Source organism: Dryas octopetala, chromosome 1 (assembly GCF_963921425.1).
Source record: "Dryas octopetala chromosome 1, drDryOcto1.1, whole genome shotgun sequence".
Taxonomy (NCBI): Eukaryota; Viridiplantae; Streptophyta; class Magnoliopsida; order Rosales; family Rosaceae; genus Dryas; species Dryas octopetala.
The window spans coordinates 7,838,889-7,858,471 of NC_141366.1; the positions used below are offsets into that span (position 1 = coordinate 7,838,889).

At 35.3% G+C, this 19,583-nt stretch overlaps 1 long non-coding RNA gene and 1 pseudogene across 7 annotated transcripts; one reads left to right on the forward strand and one right to left on the reverse strand.

Moving 5' to 3' along the window:
* Positions 1-2,379: 2,379 nt before the first annotated feature.
* On the reverse strand, positions 2,380-5,462 carry LOC147297253 (putative wall-associated receptor kinase-like 16; annotated as a pseudogene).
* Positions 5,463-6,915: 1,453 nt separating this feature from the next.
* On the forward strand, positions 6,916-12,374 carry LOC147297254 (uncharacterized). Of its 7 annotated transcripts, XR_015120085.1 has the most exons (8): positions 6,916-7,147; positions 7,296-7,344; positions 7,523-7,586; positions 8,319-8,391; positions 9,524-9,580; positions 9,796-9,847; positions 9,954-10,033; positions 10,209-10,276. It is a non-coding gene; the product is annotated as an uncharacterized LOC147297254 (long non-coding RNA). The 7 variants fall into 7 exon arrangements; XR_015120087.1 differs by lacking the exons at positions 9,524-9,580; positions 9,954-10,033; positions 10,209-10,276 and adding exons at positions 8,761-8,799; positions 12,252-12,374; XR_015120082.1 differs by lacking the exons at positions 9,524-9,580; positions 9,954-10,033 and adding an exon at positions 8,764-8,799 and having other exon boundaries at positions 10,209-10,683.
* Positions 12,375-19,583: the final 7,209 nt, after the last annotated feature.

A 19,583-nucleotide genomic window follows, 5' to 3' on the forward strand; every position in this document is an offset into this window, starting at 1 on the left:
TTGGTGGAGTTTTGATGGGTCCAACGTTGGATCAAAGTTGAGATAACAATTGAAAAAAAATATGGTCCTTAATTGACACAAAATGAAAGTATGTGTTCTTTATTAACACAAAACAAAATTAATGTCATGAAATGAAACAACCATCAAAGTATGTGTCTTATTTAAAGTTTTCCCTATAATTAACATTTAAAAAAGCTATTTTAATTGGAATTTAATTTATGGAAAATTTATTTAGATAGAACAATTTTTTCTTTAAATAAAAAATTTTCAAAACTAATTAAGGGGCAAAATTATTTAGATAGAGCAACTTTTTTTTAATCTAATTTAGAAGCAAAATTATGTAGATATAAAAATTTTGTTTCATAAAAAAAAAAAATTTGTTTTTCATCTTTTTATTTTTATTTTTTTGTTTTTCTTCTTTTTATTTCTATTTTGTTGTTTGTAAATATAATTTAAAGGTAAAATTATTTAAATTAGATACTTTAAAAAAAAAGATTTAGAAGTATAATTTTCTCGAAAATGACAAAAAATTATGTATGTCACATTCAATTTGAATTTTAAACAAGAATTGAAATTTTGAGTTTGTTAAAATTGTCCTCATATTGCGAAAAACATAAAACACAGGGACTAAATGTGGAGTTATGAAAGCACAAAGACCAAATCTGTTTTTGGGGTAAAACACAGGGACTAAAAATATTTTTTTCCCAAAAAAAAAAAATAAAATTGAAAGCCTTTGCAAGCCATGCATTCAAGATTGATGACCTCTTCCTAATTAGCTATAATTAAAACAGAATCCTAAGTACAGCCCAACTGATTGATGACTCATCTCATAGAGCTGGAATATTTATAAAAACAAGGCCCAATCTCAAAAATAACAAAAATGAAATTTTTTCTCAAATTAAAACTAACAAATTTGCAAGTTTTACTAAAAAATTATGTATGTAATATTAATTTGAAATTTTGAGTGTTAAAATTGTCCTCATATTGCAAAAAATATAAAACACAATGACTAAATGTGAATTTTGGAAATCACAAAGACCAAATCTTTTTTCGGGATAAAGCACAAGGATTAAAAATATTTTTTTCCTAAAAACAAATTGAAAGCCTTTTGAAAGCCATGCATTGAATATTGATGACTCATCTCATAGAGATGGATTTATAAAAAGAACGATACTTGGGTCACCCTTGGGGGTACCTTAAGGTCACCCCACCTCCTCAAATCATGATTTTGGTAATGTCAGCGCATAATCGAAATCGTTCACTTTTAGATAACATATTAAAAATCATCTCTGAAAAAAATCAAATCAATCGGAAATCGTTTGGTTATATAATTGTTGTCAATTAAATAGAAAAAATATATGGTTTTTAATTAAAGAGTGATTTTTTTACCAAACCGTTGATTTTTTCTATTTAATTGACAACAATTATATAACCAAACGATTTCTTATTGATTTGATTTTTTGTAGACATGATCTTTAATATGTTATCTAAAAATTGAACGGTTTCGATTATGCGCCGATATTGCCGAAATCATAATTTAAAGAGGTGGGGTGACCTTCAGGTACCCCCCAAGGGGTGACCCAAGTATTGTTCTTATAAAAACAAGGCACAATCTCAATCTTTCCTTTAGGAAGGTCAGGCTGGCCCAATAGGCCCACGGTGAACAAGAGGGAAACTATCAACGGTCAACCGACCTCAAATCCTACCCTCAATTTCTGTGGCGTTTTCGCTCCACCCTCCCTACGGAAAAAAGGTAGGATTTTTCTATTCGTGCTGTGTATCAGTTTTTAGTAATGGATTAGTGCTTTGGGCTTTCGTTCTCTGTTTGATTCCTGAGAAAACTGAGAACAGGAAACCAAAGCGAAATCCGTCTGTTGGTTTGCTTTATTTCTGTTTCCAATGGGAAAATTTCCTCAACTCTGATTAAATTATGTTTTGCTTTTGGGCTTCATTTGTCCTATTAAGTTAGTAAAAAAATTAATTCAGTTGTTTCTGATTAAGTTTAAATGAAGTCGAATTTGTTTACTTGTTTGCCCATTTGAATTTCATTAAAGTGCATAAATTTGAATCCTTCAATAGACTTAGGCAAATGGCAATACTGAAGTCTAAACGTGAACTTGGTGAGTTGAAGTTAAGCATGAATGACTTATTTTGTCATATTATATGCAACAAATTAAAGCCTTTAGAGTAGTACGTATTGCCTTATGTTGATACAGCTTCACACCCTTTGGCATTGCAATACAGTTGAAACATTACACTATACTAACATATATATTTGCTAAAATACATCACTGGACTGATCAAAATCAAATTGCAACAGATTAAATGCTGGTTTAGATTTCCTACAATACAATAAAACAGATAAATACTTGACACTCGCAGCAAGTCAATGAATCATCGTCCATCATCATATGGCATCAACTGTTGGATTTGCATGCTGTCATATACCCTAGTTGTACCACTAGAACCACCATCTCCTCCAACATTGACAATGCAAGCCTCTGAATTAGTTGACCCAAGCAAGTATTCCACCTCTTCTCCACAGAAATCAGCTTGTCCCCCCCATGGATGCTTTGCTGTAATTCTGATTCCCTCTAGCTCCATCGCCACTTCTTTCATGCCAGGCCTTTCCTCCCCTTTTACCCTCTAGCATCTTTTCGCGAGATTGGCCACTTGTTCTACTGTCTCAATATTTCCCTCATTCACTATGTTTTCATCAAGAATTTGAATCAAGCAATCCTCTTCCATTGAACGAACAAAGAAGTTCGCTAGGTTTCTCTCTGCCTCAGGCCTATCAAATGAATGTGCACTTTGCTTGTTAGTAGCTCCAAAGGGACAACTCCAAAGCTGTAAACGTCACTTTCTCTGTAAGAGTGTTGGACTGAAGATATTCAGGATCTAAGTATCCAAGTGTCCCTTGCACCAAAGTGGATAGTTCATTTTGATCTGCAGGAATTAACCGTGAAGCTCCAAAGTCTGACACTTTTGCAGTGAAATTCTCATCTAATAGTATGTTTGTTACTTTCACATCTCGGTGTATGATTGGTATGGAAATGGAGGAGTGTAAGTATGCTAATGCTCCTGCAGTTTCTGATGCTATCTTCAGCCGTAATTCCCCTGAAAGTGATGGTGATCCTTTGCCTTTTTTGTTATGGACATGCTCAAAAGGAGTGCCATGGGTGATGAACTCGTAGACTAGTAAAGGCACCTCTGTCTCTAAACAACAGCCTAATAGCCTCACAACATTTCTATGGTTGATTTGTGAAAGAAGAATCACCTCATTAACAAACTGATCATTCTGAGTTGGGGCACCAATTTTGGACTTCTTTATAGCAACCACTTTGTTATCTGTTAATATTCCTTTGTAAACTGTTCCATAGCCTCCTTCACCAAGGACTCTACTTTCAAGGTAATTGTTTGTAGCCTTCTTAAGTTCTTCTGCAGCAAAGATTTTTGTTGTCTCCACATGTAGAACCTCCGCGACTAGCAAGTTGTTGTTTTAACAATAAGCCACCATTTTCTGTGAAGTACTTCTCTTTGAGTTTCATGAACTTTCTTTTCTTCAATCCCCAATATATTCATGAAATTCCAACCAGTAAAACCAAGAAGCCTACACTGACACCTGCACATAATTGAAAAACAACTACCAAATTTTTATTTTAAAATTTGTTTATGTATATTCTACTGGGGATAGGATGCTAGAGATAGATTGGGAAAAAATAGCCATATAGCGTATTAAAACATCTTGTTTTAGTTATTTAGTTTGTTCTTTTTTAGCGCAAAGATTTTCTTGACAAAGTAATATTTATTGAGAACAAGTATGATTCTGTTTATCAAAATGAAAATATTTATCCATTTTACATTTAGTTAGATTAATCAATCGTTCTAAGCTTGCTAAAAAGGCTTGAAAAGCAGAGAAATCATGTATACGTAGGAGAAAAGTCAAGGATAGTTTATATGTATATTAATGTATAGTCAAATGACTGAAAAAGAAACAAGCCTTGACTAAAAATTATTTTTCTCTCTTTAAGTTTATGTGTAAAAGAAATTTAGACTAGGAGTAGCGGCAGTTGGAAGTACTGTAAAATTTGTCCGTGTACTGTACCTAAGTTTGATTTCTCTCCTCCCTCATAAAAAAGGAAAAAGAAATTTAGACTATGATCATAAATAAATGCATGTTAATTAATATGTAAATATTGCATACCCAATGAAATGATAAGCAGCATATTATTGTTGTCTTTGATGCACCTCGTTCCATTCTTGCCGTCCTCTGTGTAACCTTTGTTTTTTTTGTAACCATCGTCACAATTACAAGAATGACTTCCAGGTTCATTTTGGCACGTGGACCCAGCATCGCAGGGGTCTGTGTCGCACTCATTAACATCTGAAAAGAAGGAAATCTCATATTATAAGGTGAAATCCCAATTTTGAGCTTTTCCAGCTGCAACAGCTAGCATATATATATGTATATATAGTATATACTAGATGTGTGTGCATGTATAAAGAATATGGATCACCTAGATATGGGTTTCCATGGTAACCTGGCAAGCAGCGGCAAATGTAACCAGTCCGATTTGGGGGGTCGACACACTCGCTATATTCTTGGCATGCAAAATCGTCCCTCTTTTGAGCTTCATCACAAGTGGGATCATCCCCAATTGCCCAATCAAGAATCATTGGAAGCTCGACTATGCTCTCCAGTTGTTTCAGGATTTTAGTGGAGAATGTGAAGTAGCCTTCTTGTACAATGAAGGCATAGCTGCAGGGGTTAAAAGTCCCATCTACCCCCGGATATGATTGTCGTAGCTACCCAAATTCACAGTTTGATTGTGCAGTCCGCTGGGGATGGAAGTTTGGCAACACCCAATGCCAGAGCAAGAGGAGTCGTTAATTACACCTGTAAGACTCTTACAATTGGATCTGCACCCGGTTATGTACCTTTCCTCGCCTTGGTAGCCTTCAAAAAGTGCATCTGTGTCGCAGCCAGCTGCGATGAATTTGTTTTTGGTGTTAGAGATGATGAAAGGAGACCGGAACATAGCGCTTGCGCTGTTATGGTCTGTTTGCACACCCTGCTCGTCATAACAATCTCGGGCTACGTACTGCCATATTTGCAACTCACCGTCCTGCAGGGATATGTTGGTAACAGGGATATCACTACCCTCCCAGAGTGCTGTTGGGGGGTCAGTGGATTTGTTACAAACAATAACAAAGATTCCATCCTGCTGTGGCAGGTAACAACCATCACCTATGCCAAATGGATATGGAATTGTGAGATTACCACAGTGGGTTGGGCAGTTAGGCAAAGCTTGAGGCAGCTGGGCCTCAGCCGCTGCTATTGTTGTTGCAGTAGCAGCAGCTAACATTAGCAAAGAGAGTTGCATGATAAGCTTCATCACAACCACTTACTTCCAATTCTAGTTTGTACGTATTGGGCTATTGGCTAATGCTTATGATGATCACTAAAGTAGGTGGTAGCAACTAGCAGTCTACCAAGCAAACTAGCCTGCCCTTTTATTTGTAGCAATTATAAGCAAAACTCAAGCCTGGTATATGTAAGTGCGTACTTGGGTCCTGGGTTTATGGGAAATTTCTTCCTCTTGCATATCTTTACTCTATTAATTAATTTTCCAATCTACGTTCAGGTACCTAGTCCCTAATAAAATTATAAAACAACACCCCACATTTGCCACTTGGATTTGGTCAATAGCGACTGACGGGCAACGATGTTGACATCCATTGACCAAAACAAACATACTTTCTACTTTTGCTATTGGGTTAACTATAGTAATGATTCTCCAATTATACTATGTTTCTCACTTTCATTCTTCAATTTCATTTTCAAATTTTAAGATGCTCAAATATTTTCATGAGTCGCACTTTAGTTTAGTCATTTTCCATCATATCTATTACTTTTTTCGTTAAGATTAGTATGTAAAAATTTAAACTCACTTTTAATGCTTGCATAATTAAAAAATAATAATTAAGAGCAAAAATTGGTTCAAGTACAAATACATTCACCAATTACATTACATTTAGGCTTTTTTATCCAAATACCTCTTGGACTATAGGGGGTATGCTTCAGTATCACCCAAATTTTTTTTTTGCCAATTTACCACTTGAAGATATTAATATGTGCTAATGTGGCACCTGTTATTCATTTTTGTCAATTTTTCTATTAACTTAAAGGGTACTATTGTCAATTCATGTTATAGAATATCTAAAAAAAAAAAAAAACTAAAATTCAAATTACCTATATACTAAAAGAGAACAATCGGTTTACTGTAGCTTAAGAATAGTGTGTTTCCTTTTTTGCCCCCCCCCCCCTTTTTTTTTTTAGTTGCTTGCCATTGTAATTAGTGGTTTATTTGGGCCTGTTTTGGTCATTTTGCGTCCTTTTATCTTCTTCCCCTCCTTTTTCTGTTTTTTTACGCCCCGTGCCATTGCTTTCCTTTTCTTCTGTTTCCCCTCTCAGTTTTTTTTTTTTTTGATCTACTTGCCATTCTGTGAATACCAGGGTTGGGTCTGCCCTTTTTTGTCATTCACCCTGATTATTGTTAGAAAGTCCAAAACCGAGAAAATACTGGAACACTCTCATCTCACGCGTTTCTCTCTCTCTCTGTTCTCCTTCGTTCTCTCTCCTTCCGCCCCCTTTATCCGGCCGTATCTCTACCGTCCGGCGACGTATGCCGGCGATATGTGTTCCGATTTCTTCCTCTTCTCTTCCTCTCTCTATTGTATTTGATTAACCCAGAAATTATGCCAAAACTCAAAAAGATACCCAAACCCGATCGAGTCCTCAGGCGGCAATCCGTCAATTTCGACTGAGTTGGGATGTCGGACTGGGTGGGTTTTGTTCCTCCCATCGTTCTGAGGATGAAGGGGTCTTCAAATTGCTCAACCGACCGCCTTGCACGGAGTTTCGAGGCGGAGAAGTCCAGCGGCCTTCTGCCGCCGATGTTGGCGATTCCGGCGGCGGATGGTGATGATTTTGGTCGGGTTTTGCTCCTCTCTTCCAGGCCTTTCTATTGGTGTGCTTGATCTAAGTCAATTGGGTCCCGAAATGAAAGCTCCAATTCGAACCCTAGCTCCGCCGCTGCCACCGTCACCTGCGACGGCTCCGGTGACTTTACACCTCAGGTTTTGTGTGAGTTTTACTCCTCTTTGTCTACTCTGTCTGATTGTTGGATCGAATTGTTCAATTGGTTGTGAAATCTGTATTTCTAGGTTTTGTACCCACTGCCACCACGATTCCCGCCAGCGCTGGTGACTTGATTTCTATGTTTTAATTTCAGGTTCCCATACTTTCTTGGATTTGAAGATTGGTTTCTTTTTTGGGGTAAGGTATGGTTTTTTTCGCTGGTTTTAGCTTTGGTATGTTTCTGTTCAACTTTTAACTCTCAAGGTTTTGGTTGATTTCTATAAAAAACATTTGAATCATGCCTTAGTGAGTATCATCAAATTCACAAAATTTTGGGGTACTATAATGACTGAGTTTTGCTTATTCCCTTTTTCACTGCAGATATATTGCACTAATGGAGATTTGCTTCACCAGGCTTCGTTCTATTATGAAGAAGACTCATTTGGTAAGCAATTTCAGACATTATTATTCGAATTGTTTTTGTTTTTAGTACAAATGGTTTTTCAGTCTTTTAAAATAGGCAATTTGGTTTGGTTAGATACAAGTTAGGAATTGTAATTAGATCGGTTGAAATTAGTGGTATATATAGTTTTATTTTCGTTTATTTTACAGCTGGTTTTGAAGTGCTTAATTAATTTTAATTTTATTGTTGCATTGAGATCTCTCAGAAAATATCAACAAAAGTGAAAGGATAATATATATTATTGTTTGTATGGATTGGTAACTTGGATTTCTGTTTAAATCCAAAAACCTAAACTAGAACCCTCTGCCACCGTGACCTTCGCTGTGTATGGCTCCGGTGACCACTATTTTGAGTGTTTGTGATGGATTGAAATTGGTTGATAGCTTGAGAACTCTGATTTTGTTTGTAGCCGCTGACCGGGTTGAGCTGGATTGCATTGAGATATGTTAATTTCCTAGGTGAATGAACATGGTTAAAGTGAATTTAGTTTAGGTTGGTACGCTGATCTAATTGGTCATTACATGATTGCATTGAGATGTTTTTCCTGTTAATGAAATGACTGGATCATTCTTGATTTAAGAATTATTTGATGATGTTCTGTTATTAATTGAATAATCGGATTATTATGGACTGCTAATGGTAGCTGATTGTAGACTTTGAGCCGCTACATCTGCATGCAAAATTTATATTCTCATGTGAAATGATTCTTTGTAGGATAATGGATAAGCATTTGAAGTCCCTTGCTTCAAGGCATCTTCATGCCAAATTCATCAGGCTGGATGCAGAGGTCAATGTAAACTTCAATCACTATTTCTTCTGTTGTTGCAATTAATGCAGCTTTTCGTGTTTACTTGGGCTGACCCTACTTCATTGCAACCTTCATTTTTGGTCATTTAGTTAGGAAAGTATTTCAATGACAAATTAACTGTTTGAAAATGAAATGCAGAATGCGCCCTTCTTCGATCGTCATTTAGTTATAAAAAAATTATATATATATATATAATTTACTAGATCAATTACCTCAGCTGAGCTAAATAATTATATGTTATATATATGCATGACAGTGTAGTAATATATTAATATATAATTTACTTTTGTGTGATATATTGTTTTGTTGCTGGAAAATTTGGTACTATTTCTATAATTGTCTGTTTAGTAGTTCCTCCACTCACTCTCTAGGAGCCGCATTGTCCAGGTAAATTTCTTATCATTTTTTCTTAACAGTGTAGTAATTTATATAAATGGATTGGGGAACTGGAGGGAGAAGAGTAAGTTTCATCTGGCCATTATTGCCCAGATGAAGCTTAAGCAGATAATGAGAGGAACATGGGACTCTTTAGACTTTTAGGAAAAGAATGAGTGAACGTAGAGAGGAAAGTGGGGAAGATTTAGAAGATAACAAAGAGAAAATGACAAGTTGATTGTTAAATTGTCTCCGTTATTTCCAAAATAATTCTTTTTACAAGTGAACTATAAATTAAAAAAAAAATTATGTAACAGCTTCATTTATAAAATTTAAATAATATATAAAAAGACATCTTAAAAAATGTATGTAACAGCTTCAATTAAAAAATGTTTGTACAAAATTTACAATTATGATGTACTCTACATTTAAACAGTAGTTCTCTTCATCCATCTTTTTCTTGGGCTGGCCCATTTATTCCGATTTTTTGTGTTATGTATTGCAGCCTCTAAATATCATTAATTGATTCGAACCATCCAATATGAAATCACTGCATCTTAGCTTGCCATGATATGTTAGATATTAATTGAATAATTGGATAATTAAGAAATGTTAATGGTCATGCTGTTGGTGATTTGTGATGGCTGTGATGATTTTGATTGTTGATGAGTTGGCTTGAGTTGCCAAAATAGTTTTCATATTATGTGTCAAAGGCTCACCGTTTCTTAAGCTACAGGGACAGAACCGGGTTCACATTATTCTTAAGCTACAGGGACAGAACCGGACAGAAACGGTGAGCTGTCAATTTCTGTTTTTTGTTTCTTTCCCTCTTTTACTTGACCTTTTCTTGGCAGCCAAACAGAGGCCAAGCCAATTAAATTCCAATTGACTATTTGATTGCAGCATTTTATTTTAACTAGGTGTTCATTTTGTGAGCTTTTGATTCTCTTGATGTTTAAGATCTGAATTTCATTTGCTATTGATGTCAATGTTTACATACATATTTAGATTTTCATATTGGTGTTGCCCACAAGCACTGTCTGTAAGCCTCAGGCTCAAGGTAAAGTCTCCACTTTTTTCTCTCCTCTGATCTCTCTACAATTTGTATAGATTAGTTGCTATAGTCTCTGTTCCTAATTTCTCTTGCTCTTTTAAAACCATTTTAGGAAGCTGTTTTGATCAATTAGGGTGACTAAATCTTCTCCTATTTGATAAAGATTTGGATTTAACAATCTAACAGAAAATTGTGAGCTGTCAATTTATGTTTTTTTTGTTTCTTTCTCTCTTTTACTTGGTCTTTTATTGGCCGCCAAACATAGGCCAAGCCATTTAAATTCCAATTGACTATTTGATCCCATGTATTCTTGGGACTTTATAGCATTAAGGGGTGAGAAAACTAACTTCAGTAGTATGGAATGCAGGCATTTCATTAGAGAAGGATGGGAGGAAGAATTCCACACCCGCGGCACTACATGGGCACATTTACTAGGTATAGATTGATAAGGAAGAAAATATTCTAGCCTACTAGGTTTTTAGAATTTTTCTTAAACTACTTTTATTGTGGCTGAGTATGCGGTGCTTATTTTGCTTACGTCTTGATCTGAAATAATTTGAGTTATTTTTCCATCACAAAATCATATACACAATTTGATCATTATTTACAATCTTTATTATCTTAAATTTCACAAAATAATATAATAAACTATATTTTCATCTATATATATATGTCACCAGTTTTATATACTCAAATCACAATTATCTTTTCACTTTTCTCACCTGCAAAAACACACAGGCACAATAAATTGCAACACCTCAAAGACATGCTTTATACTTTTTAAAAAATTGCATATATGACTATAAAAATTATGAACCAAACTATGAAAACTAATTTCCAACTTCCTCCGTTTATACTTCTCATCCTCTATCTCCAGCTTACCACCCCTCATTTATTGTGAGATCTTACATTAATGTCATTTTTAACAATAGGTTAAGAGGGCTGCTATTTGCACACCCTTTTTTTTCTTTTTGCACACCCTTTTTCTCTTTTTTTCTCCTACACACCCCACACACTTACTTCAAATTCAAAATCTCTCAACACACACCCAACCCATTACTAAAATACCCTCATTTCATTACACACCCTTCTTTCTTTTCCTCTATTTTTTCTCACGTTCACACCCCCCTCCCCCTGTTTTTTTTTTTTTTTTCTTCTTCTTCTCCAGCCAGCCAGCCAGCCCCTCCACCCAACCCACCAAGCCCCTCAACCCCCTCACCCGACCCACCCCTCCCTCCCTCCCCCTCCGGCCTCCCCCCTCCACCCAACCCACCTAGCCCCTCAGCCCCTGCACCGACCCCCCCCCCCCGCAGCATCACCTCCTCTCTCTCTTCCCCAGCCCACCCCAACCCAGCTCCGACCACCCCTCACAGCCCACCCCAGCCCTGTAGCAGCAGCACCTCCTCTCTCTCTCTCCTCCCGCGCGCAGCTGCGCATCCGTTCGACACTGGCCCGCCGAAAATGTCACATTCGTTCGGCAGGCATCCGCCGAACGATGTGAGTGTTGTTCGGTAGGTACCCACCGAACATCAAGGACCCGTTCGGCAAGTGCCCGCCGAACCAGCTACTCGGAGAGAGAGAGAGAGAGAGAGAGAGAGAGAGAGAGAGAGAGAGAGAGAGAGAAGGGCACGCCGGTGGTTGGAAGCCGCTGCGCGCGGTGGCTGGAGGGCTGGGGTGGTCGGGGCTGGGTTGGGGTGAGAAGGGGCGGGGCTGGGGTGGTCGGGCCTGGGTTGGGGTGGGCTGGGGCGGGGCTGGGGTGGTCGGCAGAGATGGTAGAGAGAGGGAGAATGGTGGTGGGCGTGGCTGTGCAAGCTTGAGAAAGATGGAGGGGTGTGTACGGGGGGGGGGGATGGGAATGGGGTGTGTGGGTGTGTGGGTGAGGGGAGGGTTAAAGTGGTATTTTTCTTGAGGCTTTTTTTTTTTTTTTCAAAAGGGGTGTGCAAAAAGAAAAAAGAGGGTGTGCAAATAGCAGCCCTCTAGGTTAACTTCTTCTGTTGTGCAAAGTTGCTTTTCATTGGTTAACTTCTCATTCTCTCTCTCTCCAGATCTTTATGCCTTAGTTAAAAGTTCTTTTTTTTTTTTTTTTTTTTTTCTTAAGGCTTCCTTACCCTGCATTATTGTGAGATTTTTAGTTGTAACTTCATTTTTATGCATGAATTAACTTCTACTGTTATGTAAAACTACTTTCAAATTGGTTGAGGTGTTCCTTCTGATTCAATGGCTTAAATTGCAAGAATCATTTTTACCAGCCTCTTCAGATCTTGCATCTTATCAATCTCATTCAAATAAAGTTTTTACATTCATATGTGTTTTTTATGACACTTTAAAGAATTTGTCTGCACTTTTAAATTACATGGACTCAAAGTTTACCATTATACACACTAACAAATCACATTTTCAAAATTTCAAGCAAAGAAAACGAGAATCCCCCTGCACAAGGCAATGAAGGAGATAAGCAGCCCAAGAACACTGAAGATGAATCCCCCAAAACCTATTAAGGCACCTGGGAACACCCATCCAAGAACTTTTGAACAAGGACCATTTGAATACTGCCCATCTTTTGTTTACTATGACATACAATTGTCTAACCAAGTATTGTAATATTTTTTTGAATGTTGTTTGATTTATTAAAATATCATCAATATCTTAGGTTTATTAAGATATCATCAATATTTTAACATAACAACTAGCATATAAAACATATCAAGAATCCGCATTTTGTAACTTAAGCTTGACATTGATGTATATATGTAAAAATTGTATTAGCCTTATGCACGTTTTCTAAGCTTTTAAGACCCGCAGCATCACGCGGGCACTATTACTAGTAAAACTCTAAACTTAAAAAAAAAAAAAAAAAAACACACAAATCCAGCCAATCCACCCTGACCCCCGATGTAAGATCCCATAAATTTTTTAAATTTTATTTGAGATTTTAATAATTTATTTTAAAAAGTTAGTATTCACTGAGACGGGTTCATATGATTTTTCGATGATATTTTTCGAGATCCGAACTATTTTTAACGAATTTTACAAAATAATATTTTATCATACTTAAGGATAAACAAAAAAGTTTGAGAAAAAAGTTGACGATTTAACAGAAATATGGATGTTAAGTGCCACATTGACACATATTGTTAACTTTAAGTGGTAAATTGACAAGAAAAAAAGTTTGGGTGGTCTAAATAGTATTTGAGTAAAATAGCCTTACACTTAAATATTTAATAAAAAACTTGATCGAGTATCCCCACCCACCGGAAACCCAGCCGGCCACCATCATCACCTTGAAGTCGTCTCTATTATTTCCTAGTAAATACAATTAATGGAATATATATACACCCCCACTTGGTAATACACTAATAATACTCAATAACCCCATAACCCCCCACTTCCCCCCACTTGGTATTTGGTAATAGTTAATAAGCCAAGGAGCTAATTAAGTCTTTCTTTAAATAGGCCTGCACATGCACAATAGAAGTCAAAATGATCTAGAAGAATAAGGAAGCAATTAACATATATATAGGTAAGAGCGAGATAAATATGTAAGAGCTGATTGAGACGTTGAAGAAGGGGTAGGGCACTATGAGGACGAAAATATCCCTTAAATATAAGTCATGTGCACGATACATGAGTGTTTTAGATGAAAAATATAACAAAAATTATAAAAAAGACTAAAGTGATACTTGAGCAATAATTCATGGATTCCAAAATTCTAAAATAAAATTCATGGATTAAAATAATATTCGGGGTGTAATTCATGAACTATTGCTCTAATTAACTTCTAGATTTAGTTTAAGAGATATGATTGGCTTGGGAAGGGTGAGTTTCATACAATTCTTTGAGAACAGTTTTGCTCATCTTCTTTAACTCAGGTGTATGCTCACCTCCCATCTAAAATGCTGCCATGTGTTTAAAAAATTAACCATGAGTTAATCTATTGTATTTAATTATTTTTTATGTTATAATGATGAGAGAGAAAAATAATTTGACAACTCTTTTCTACTTTTATTCTTATCTTTTATTACTCAACTTTTTTTCCACTTTTTTATTACCTATAAATTTTTCTTTTATTTAATTATTTCTAATAATTTTTGCTTCTTTTGTTTTTTTGCTCTTCTCCAGTATGCCTCTAGTATCCAAAAAACCACATCCATTTAATAATTTTTGCTTTTTTTTTTTTTTTTTTATCTTCTCCTGTATACACTTTTTATCTACTTTTTTAATTAATTAAAAAAATATTCTAACAACACATTTTTTTTGGGCCTAAGAATTCTTCTCTCTTGTCTCATATATGACCTTTTCAGATCAAAGAAATTCTTAGGCCAATCCAAGGTGTTGCAGCATTTGAAGAGAGAAGAATAGTTGCAACGACATAATTTTTTTATTTTTTTTAACTCATGTAACTTTTTTATTGGATTTTCTATGTATGCAAATGAGTTGTTTTAGATTTTTGTTTGGTCGACATTTTAGATTAAACTTTGCAAATGAGTTTTTTTGTTCGAATTGCAAATGTGTTGTTGGAATATTTTATTTTTTTATTAATTAAAAAAATAGATAAAGGTATATACAGGAGAAGACCCAAAAAAATGGATGTGATTTTTTGAGTACTGGAGAAGAGCAAAAAAACAAAAGAAGCAAAAATTATTAGAAATAATTAAATAAAAGAGAAAAGAAAAATTAACGGGTGTGGAAAAAAGTTGAGTAATAAAAGATAAGGGTAAAAGTAGAAAAAAGTTGTCAAATTATTTTTCTCTCATCATTATAACATCATAAATAATTAAATATAATAGATTAGCTCATGGTTAGTTTTTTAAACACATGTCATATTTTAGATGGGAGGTGAGCATACACCTGAGTTAAAAGAGGTGAGCAAAACTGCTCTCCTATTCTTTTATTCATGTGTGCTTGCTATAAATAACAAGTTGACATAAAAAAATATATCAAAATTAATATTCTTCATTTATTAAACAGTTCAAAAATCAAGGCCTCGTTGTTTATAAACATTTAGTTTAACAGTAGTGCTAGATATACCACATTTTTATACCACAATTTCATACCACCTTATGTGGCAACTTACATGGCATTCATACATTGGATACTAAAAAATCAAAATAAAAACTCAAAAAAGAAAATAAAAACTCTGTCCAATAAAGTAATGACACGTGAGATGGTATAAAAATGAGGTATAAGAATGTGGTAAGTATATCATTATTCTTAGTTTAATAATCCATAAGATAGATACCAATTGCATTAAAATATTTTATGGAAGCGAAAAATTATGTTACAATGAAAAAAAAAAAATTTGCAAATTCTATATATACAGATATACTCAACGTGGTGAGAGGCGTTACTGTAGCTTAGGAATAGTGTTCTTCCTTTTCTGCCCCTTTTTTGTTTTTTTGTTTAGTTGCTTTCCATTGTGATTTGTGGGGTAAGTTAGGCCGTTTTGGTCATTTCACTCTCCCTCACTTTTTACCCTTGCTTTTTTGGTTTTTTTACATTCCCTGCCATTTTTTGATTTTCTCTCATGGCTTTTTTTTATTATTATTATTTTTTTTAATCTGGCTTGTCATCCCCAATTGTTGAGGTTGGGTGTGCCTTTTTGGTCTTTCACCTGATTATTGTTAGAAAGCCCAAAACCTAGAAAATACTGGAACACTCTCATCTCACGCGCCTCTCTCTCTCTCTCTCTCTCTCTCTCTCTCCGTTCTCTCTTCTTCCGCCCCCTTTATCCGGCCGTATCTCCACCGTCCGGCGACGTATGCCGGCGATATGGGTCTCAATTTCTTTCTCATCTCTTCCCCTTCAATTCTATGGTATTTGATTAACCCAGAAATTATGCAAAAAATCGAAAAGACACCCAAACCCGATCGAGTCCTCCGGTGGCAATCCGTCAATTCCGGCTGAGTTGGGATATCGGACAGGGTGGGTTTTGTTCGTCCCATCTTTCTGAGGATGATGGTGTCTTCAAATTGCTCAACCGCACGGAGTTTGGAGGCGGAGAAGTCCGGCGGCCTTCCGCCGTCGATGTTAGCGATTAAGGCGGCGGATGGTGATGATTTTGGTCGGGTTTTGCTCTTCTCTTCCTGGCCTTTCTATTGGTGTGCTTGATCTAAGTCAATTGGGTCTCGAAATGAAAGCTCCAATTCGAACCCTGGCTTCGCCGCTGCCACCGTCACCTGCGACGGCTCCGGTGACTTTACGCCTCAGGTTTTGTTTGAGTTTTACTCATCTTTGTCTACTCTGTCTGATTGTTGGATCGAATTGTTCAATTCGTTGTGAAATCTGTATTTCTAGGTTTTGTACCCACTACCACCACGATTCCCGCTGCGTGTGGTGGCGCCGGTGACTTGATTTCTGTGTTTTAGTTTCAGGTTCCCATACTTTCTTGGATTTGAAGATTGGTTTCTTTTTTGGAGGTAAGGTATGTTTTTTTCGCTGGTTTTAGCTTTGGTATGTTTCTGTTCAACTTTTAACTCTCAAGGTTTTGGTTGATTTCTATAAAAAACATTTGAATCATGCCTTAGTGAGTATCATCAAATTCACAAAATTTTGGGGGTACTATAATGACAGAGTTTTGCTTATTCCTTTTTTCATTGCAGATATATGACACTAATGGAGGTTTGCTTCACCAGGCTTCGTTCTATTCTGAAGAAGACTCATTTGGTAAGCAATTTCAGACATTATTATTCGAATTGTTTTTGTTTTTAGTACAAATGGTTTTTCAGTCTTTGAAAAAAGGCAGTTTGGTTTGGTTAGATACAAGTTAGGAATTGTAATTAGATTGGTTGAGATTAGTGGTATATATAGTTTTATTTTCGTTTATTTGACAACTGGTTTTGAAGTGCTTAATTAATTTTAATTTTATTATTGCATTGAGATCTCTCAGAAGATATCAACAAAAGTGAAAGGATAATATTTATTACTGCAACAATGCATGTATACTTAGCTGCCTAGCTGGCTGATCTGTTTTATATAGTTGCATTGGTTGAGAAAAACTGTTGGTAATGAACAAGTATGCATTAAGTACGTAATCAAATGCGTAGTTTGACTGCTAACCGTTGTTTTCTAATCGTCTCTTGAACTCAAACTCAACTTTAGTTTATGTCTAATAATGATCGAACGATGTCAATAATTAGTTTATGTTTTATATGAGGTCTTTGATTAAATGTCAGAAAAATTGTTGTTTGGTGTGCTTACCAAAAAAAGTTTGTTTGGAAGAAAATATTACCACAGTAGAGAGAGAGAGAGAGAGAGAGAGAGAGAGAATTGGAATTCTTCTGGGTAAGTTCAAAACATAACAACTCCTTACTTATAGATAAAAAAGAAAAAGGTATGATATAAATGGGATGATGCCATTTTATGATGTGGTTGTTTTGTATGTGCCAGTATTTTGTTTGGCTAAGATCGAAGAGATATTGTGCCTTGCATTGGGTGTATGTGTGTACGTGTTATTTTCAATTTTAATTTATTTTCTCTAAAAAAAATTATCTGAGAATGAAACATTATTTTTCATTAGAAACAGAGAGGTTGTTTTAGTTAATTAGTATTGTAGTGCTTTAATTTTATGCTTTGGGTTAGGAATTGATTGAGGTCCTGAATTCGGATGATGGGTTGTGATTGACATATTATTCACTCAATTTGTAGCACTATTGAAACAATTTATCTTCCATATGTCTTGATAGGTGAAAAAATGAGATAAAAAATTGTGATAACTAAGGCAAAACTGGAACTAGGGGATTATGTCTTTCATTCTAAAGTAACATACTATTATTTGCTTTTGATGATCCTTAATTTGAGTGGTTATTATTTTGCTTGGTTTTGGTTTATGAGTTGGTGCATTTAGTGCAAAAAATATTGGCTTCTGGTGTTTTCGAGAACTGGGTTTTTGGCTAAGTTAGGCTCGAATCACTATGAGTAGGCACTGAGTGCAAAGTTGGAATAGTAGGGTCTATTGTCATCCTATGTTTATATTATTGCTTTATGTTATTACTTTTCAGTTTTGCAAAATTTAGTTTGCATGGTTGTGCATCTATCCAAGTTTTATCTTATAATAGCAACGTGTGTTGAAAAATTGCAGAAGTTGAAGAAAGGGTCTAGAGAGACAACCTTCAAATGGTTGAAGAAGTTGCATAAGTTGAAGAGTTCAAACCCACCATGGCATTCCCTATTGTTCAATCACTGAAAGACAAGAAAAAGAAGGGGTGCCCCTGAAAGAATTGGCTTTAGTGAATAGTACTCTTATAAATGTTTCACTTAATATGAACTCTCAAATGTTTTACTTCTCTGTTATAAGCTTTGGCAAGTTTTCAGTTTTAGTGCTTAAATGTTATGATAATAATATGAAAAATGTAAGGGCAATGCTAGAGTGCCCTAATGACATGGAAATTTCCATGTCAATTAGATCATTTAATACATCTAATATTATATGTGCCACATAAGCTTTTAAAAGGACTAATATAACCTCGTTTAAATTCTACAACATTAATTAAATTATAAAAGAAGAAAGATTTAAAAAAGGTTTCACTTCAAAATTAAAAAACCTTTAAACACGTTCATCTCATTAAGAAATTTTTTCTCAATTTTAGAACCTTAAAAAACTATTACATCATTTTTCTTATTGCATCGACGATTTAGAAGAATTTTGTAAAAGTCATGCATTGTATAAGGTACTCTTTAAAAAGACTCAATATTTTTAAAAATCTTGCAAAACTTAAATTAATTTACAAAAGAACAAAATTTTGATCACCCAAAAAAAAAAAAATCTATCAAACAAAAATTTAGTCCCAATTTTAGAATTAACCCTAATAAGCTACTACCTTGTCATCGATGGTGCTACTGATGAGGGACTTTGGCTTGGATTTTGGGGACCTAAGTTTGATGATTTTGAAGAATTGGAAGAGGAATAAGAGTTTGCGCTGGGTTTGGGGTTTCCAGTGTTGGGGGTAGAGTTGGGTCTGCCATTAATTGCTAGTGAGTTGGGTAGTGGTTGAAGAAGAAAAATTTTAAAGATTGAGTGTGAAGTGTACGTGCAGTACTACACGACTTGAGGGGATTGATTGAAGATTACACAGGACGCTCTACATCACTACGGGATTGGGTAACCCCTTTTTGAAGATTAAGATCAAATTGTTCATGGTAATGGCCTTGATCATCTGATGGAACCTTATAGTTTTAAAACATCATTAATTCTCATCTTTGGTGCTCAGATTCCTCTAATTATATTGAGGAGGATAATGATCTACAGATGTGATTATGAAAGATAATAAATATGATAAATCAAGCCCAGAAAAAAAAATATATATATTGAATTTAAGATGGATAAGATGGTCTTTCAACAAATATAATATTAATATAACTTAACAAATAAATAGTGATGTGTACAAAATAAATTTGTCACATTAGATTAGGGCACATAGATCTTGTGCCCTATTAGGACACAAAATCTTTTCTCAAAATGTAATTGTATCCACCCTCATAACATTTTTAGAGTTAATAACATTTTTAGCTTTAGTGGATACAAAATACTCTATCTATCCACTTAAATTTTATAAGCCTTCAGCACATTTATAAGTTTTTCACACCCACGGTAAGGCACGGGCACGATTACTAGTGATATCTACTTATGAAACGTCCATTAAATAAAATGAGAGAAAAATTAGAACACATAAGAGGATTCGTCTCAATGAGCTGGGCTATAAACAAAGCCCAATTTCAATCTTTTCATTAGGAAGGTCAGGCTGGC